General features: G+C 38.7%; 1 protein-coding gene across 1 annotated transcript in view; it reads right to left on the bottom strand.

Moving 5' to 3' along the window:
- sgms1a (sphingomyelin synthase 1a) overlaps positions 1-4,529 on the bottom strand; it is a 20,755-nt gene extending 16,226 nt beyond the window's left edge. The window contains exon 1 of the mRNA XM_016558300.1: positions 4,326-4,529. The gene's annotated coding sequence lies outside the window, so the exon portion shown is untranslated. The remainder of the gene's footprint in view (positions 1-4,325) is intronic.
- Positions 4,530-4,850: the final 321 nt, after the last annotated feature.

Below are 4,850 nucleotides of genomic sequence, written 5' to 3'. Positions count from 1 at the left end.
CCGGGCTGGACTCCGCTTCGTCCACGGTGAAAGCCGATCCGGCGATCGACAGCGCGAAGTTGATGTATTTCCTCAGCGACCAGCACGGATTTTAGGTAGGCGTGGTTGACTCTTAACTTTTATAAAGAATATCTCTTTGGATTTGAGACTTTAGTCTTTGCAACTTTACAGATCTTTTTTATGCACCAACAGCTTGTAACACTCCAAAGAGATTTTTTTTTTTGAAATCGCATAATATGACCCCTTTAAGTAAATATTTTTGGTCAAAAAGCAGTTTGGAAGTTTGGAAATCCCTGTCCCACAGGTTTGAAAAGACATGAGGGTGAATAAAAATAAAATAAAATATAAATTATATACATAGAAAATAAATTAAGTTTTGGGTGACTATCTATTTAAGAATGAATTACTCCTGACCAGCAATATCTATAGACTATGCATATACACGTCTCCTTAAAGAAAAATTTTATTTTATGAAAGTTGTCCATTGTTGCATAAGTCTGTTGAAGGTCTTGTGGTTCCCACACCCAGCCCGTGTTTGTGGATAATAAAAAGTAGCAGCTGATACTCTTATCACCAAAATACAGTACTTTTATTTTCTCCAACCTTGAAATGAAATACAATTTAACTGTTGTTATGCAAAACATGTACTCCTCCTTCAGTGTGACCTTGACAAGATCCTCTTTCAACCCAGCTCCTCTAAACTCCTGCGACGCTAGGAACAAACTCCCATAACCTCGCCTCTGCCTGTTTTACCTCTGCACTTCAAACATTTTTATTAATTAACCTTATTAGTATGCATGTTCTCATAACCATCCCCTAAGCTGGAACTATCTGACCTCTACGTAACTTAAGACACTTTGTCCCAGAAAGCCAACTCCTCCCCGCAGGTCACACATTCACAATTTAATAACTCAACCACAAAGCACTTCCTTGAATTTAAATTCATTGCCACACATTTCCAAATTTCTCTTCCTTATTCTCTTTCTATTCCACTTTCTCCTCCTGCATTTGGTTTCTCTTAATTTAACTTGCAATACACAATTCATTTGAATAAACATACATCCAGTAACGGTAATATAGAGTAAACCCTTGACAGTTTTTTGTAAACATTTGCTTTGGCTTACACTATTTACTTTGCATTCTTTGCCCAAAGCATAGTGAACACAAAAACAGACATCCATAAACACCGGCCCACCGAAACCAAGCTGTCATTAAAGAGTGAAACGTCTTTGTAATTCAAATGTAATCTTTGTCATTCAAAATACAAGAACACAGTCTTCCGTGCCACAAACAGAGGGGTATTGAGGTCGTTTGGGTGATTTATTCAGTCAAGGCCAAGGGCAGATATTTAAAGATCTTTGAGGGCTGATCAGGTCTCTCAAAACATATACTTTAAAGTTATTACCTCATTATACTCATTCACCCTGTGCTGGTACTTTAGTCTGCACATGTTGTTAATAAGATTAAATTCTGATATTTAACTTCCTTAATATGCATTGAGAACAGTAATCGTGTATTTTTATGCATGTGATGAAGTGAAGTGTGTAATCAGTGCATTAACTGTTTGAAAACACTGCTGGAATACTCCAGAGTCTTGTACTTAAAACCACATCAAAACACCACCTGCCATCTAAACGCACTAATAGAAGCTTGACTAACATTCATACAAATGCGATTGCAAGGTATAGTTGCCGTTTGTTTGCACTGCTTTAGAAGAGTCTATAACAGATGGAAAAGTGAAACAAACAGATGACTAGAAGACAGAGCCAAGCCAACTTACCTGAAAAGTACTGAAACTTTCCCCAAACATACACTTTCACTTGTGGTCTTCCACAACAAGGGGGACCTACTAATGTCTTCTATGATATAGTGTCCGCTCATTAAAAAAAAAAAAATCCCAGGTTCCATGAATTTAAAGCCCTGCTTGTGAATGTTGTTATTAACCTCCCTTGGATATTGATGATAAAAATACAGACCTCTTCCTATAATTAGAACATATGACATTTCACTTTAAGTAGGACAAATTGTATGATAGGAAAGTAACAGGGACAAGAGGATGTGTGTCTGAGTAAAAAAAGAAAAACAGAGAGATAGAAAGAAAGAGAAACCACTAGAGACATTGACAGAGAAGGGTGGAGCGTGAAAGAAACTGAACAGACATGTCACAAAGACTCCACATCCTCATACATTCATTGCAAACCACATGAATCACCGGTTTTAATTTTACATCACATCTAACCTAAAAAAAAAATCACCTGAATATTTAGGATTACATAGATACGTAGAGTAACATGTCTCACCAGAGAGATCAAAGATTTTAATCTTCCTTCATGCTTAAGTCTACAGGTGAAATGTGAGTATGTTGTTATCTCCCTCTTTCCAGCTCTCCTTTCCAGTAATTAGAAACACATTTTTCTCACTATGGCTTCCGTGATGTGGCCCAGTTTCAAATCATTCCTAAGGAAAAAATAAGGTTTAGGCACTCTTGTGCTTCTTTAGACAGAAACAAACTGTAACCTTTGGTCTCAAACTACAGAATCGTGGCCAACACAACAACACAGAAAACATCTGAGTCCAGATTTTGTTCTCTCCATGCGTCAAAAAGATCAATCAATTGTCTGAGGCTTAACACCAACTTTTTTTAACTCTCCTATCACAGCTATGTGGTTTTACAGCCTTTTGACGGGTCAATATTCTCTTCCAGATATCCTCCATGTAAAACAGAGAGTACGAGGTCAAAGTCCTCACTGCTGGCAGTAAATTAAGTATCAGCTCCAGTGGACAAATTTTAATCATTCAGTAATAAATATCTAGAGACGGTCATGGGAGAGTGATAAGGACTTACTCAACTGTTTCTGGATTCAGAGTGCAAAAAATTCACTGGAAGTCGGGTACAAATAATATTTTGCCTGCCACTGTTTCAACAGACCTGGAAGTTTAAAGGAATAGGTCACCTCAAAATGAATACTTTGTCTTTTTTGTTGTTACAATCTCACAACTTTCATTTAAAGCAAAAAATGAGAGGTTAGTCAGATAGATTAACAGACTCAGTCACTGTTCATTTTCAGTTTATGGAACGAAGATGAAAAAGAAGTGAATGTTTCTAACATCTGCTTTTTTACTCCACAAAAAAAACAGGAAGATGGAAAGTCATAAAGGTCCGGCACAACGTTGGAACGATGTTTGGCTTAAAACCACCTAGGTTAATGAGTGTGTGTTGTTGGGGGGGGTCTAACAAACAAAATATTGTTTTTAAATACAAGTATCTCTATACATTTCAGCTACCAATTTTCCAACAACATTTTGGTAAACAGAAAAATTAGAAAAATAAAAATTAAAAATTAGGGGGGGGGGTCTAACAAACAAAATATTGTTTTTAAATACAAGTATCTCTGTATACATTTCAGCTACCAATTTTCCAACAACATTTTGGTAAACAGAAAAATTTGATAACAGTCCGAGTACGCTACATGTGTACGCTCGCGAACAGAAAGCGCATTTGCTTTAGGAGGTAACCATGGCAACAGCTGCTAGATCGCGTGCCATCGGCAAATAGTAAGTGCTGTCTTTATCTATCGCTTTATTGCACACTTACACTTCACAATGTCACGAAAATTGTTAGTGTTTAGTATAAAACGTCTTTAAAATGGACAGCGATAACTGCACTAGAGACGCCAAACTACAATTTGACTTGAGCGCATCGAAAATCGGTTTACCACGCGCAAAATATTACAAAAATAAATATGGTTTAAGTGACCACTTGAAATTATTGACAATTTCTCACAGAGAATTTTAATTTTTGGGTGAACGATCCCTTTAATCGCTCGGTGGCATATTTGGCAACAATTTAAAATAGGACATGCTACGTAAACAACCCCAGAAAGCAACATGTGGGCCACGCAGCCTCTAACAAATGTATCACCCACTTTTTCGCGCTAGACTCATCAGGCTGTCACTGAGCGATATGAGTTACGGTTTTCGTCAACTGACGCGTCTGGCGCGAGAAAACGGCCGTCGTGATCACGCGCTATTACGACAAATGCTTTCCATTAATACGTGGCAAAAGCTGCCATTCTCTCCCGGTGTGTCGTGTCATAACGGCTCTTTACCTTTAGAAATGATAGAGCTGATTATTAGGCAAGCGATTAAAGAGAGATTACACAGCAAAGGATCACTCGATCCTAGTGGAAAATAAATGCCCCTAGTCCACAGTGGGCGTTTAGAAGAGACCCACATAGGACTAGTGGACGTCAAAATACAAGAAACGTGTTCTTAGAGAGGCCCTGGGGAAGTGAAGATCAACAGCTCCGTTGAGTCCAACTCACCGTGTTGTTATTTTCTCCAAAGATGACTTGTAGCTCGTCTGATCCGACGCTATCCCGATCCAGGCCAAAACAACACCCCTCTCCTGACAAGCCCGCTGTCGCGTAAAATATCCCCGTCAGAAGAGTGTAACTGTGTTGTGATGGGGTTGGTGGTTTTGGACGCGTATTTCAAGCTGGAGACGTGCGCGTCAGTGGGCGGATTTAAAGCAGCTCCTGTGTGAAGAAGAAGAGGGGGGGGGTCTTGTCCCGCCCCCGTGACGTAGTACTCAACGCCCCGCCCCCTCTTCGATGTCCAACCAGAATGTAACACTGGATTTATCTGTGTATAAATATACGAAATGATATGTCTACATATTAAATATAGGGGGTTGGTTGCTCTACAGACACCTAGAGATGCATTACCTGTTTTCACATTCAAATTGAATAGCTAACATAATATGGCTAATTTAAACGTAAATAAAAGTGGTCTACTTGACCATGATGACACTGGTATGAAGGATATTGAGGATGCATGTGGTTAAAACA

This window comes from Sinocyclocheilus rhinocerous, unplaced genomic scaffold (assembly GCF_001515625.1).
Source record: "Sinocyclocheilus rhinocerous isolate Xijiao unplaced genomic scaffold, SAMN03320098_v1.1 scaffold851, whole genome shotgun sequence".
NCBI classification, from domain to species: Eukaryota; Metazoa; Chordata; class Actinopteri; order Cypriniformes; family Cyprinidae; genus Sinocyclocheilus; species Sinocyclocheilus rhinocerous.
The sequence above is the reverse complement of the archived record's forward strand: the minus strand, read 5'-3'. Positions and strand labels throughout refer to the sequence as shown.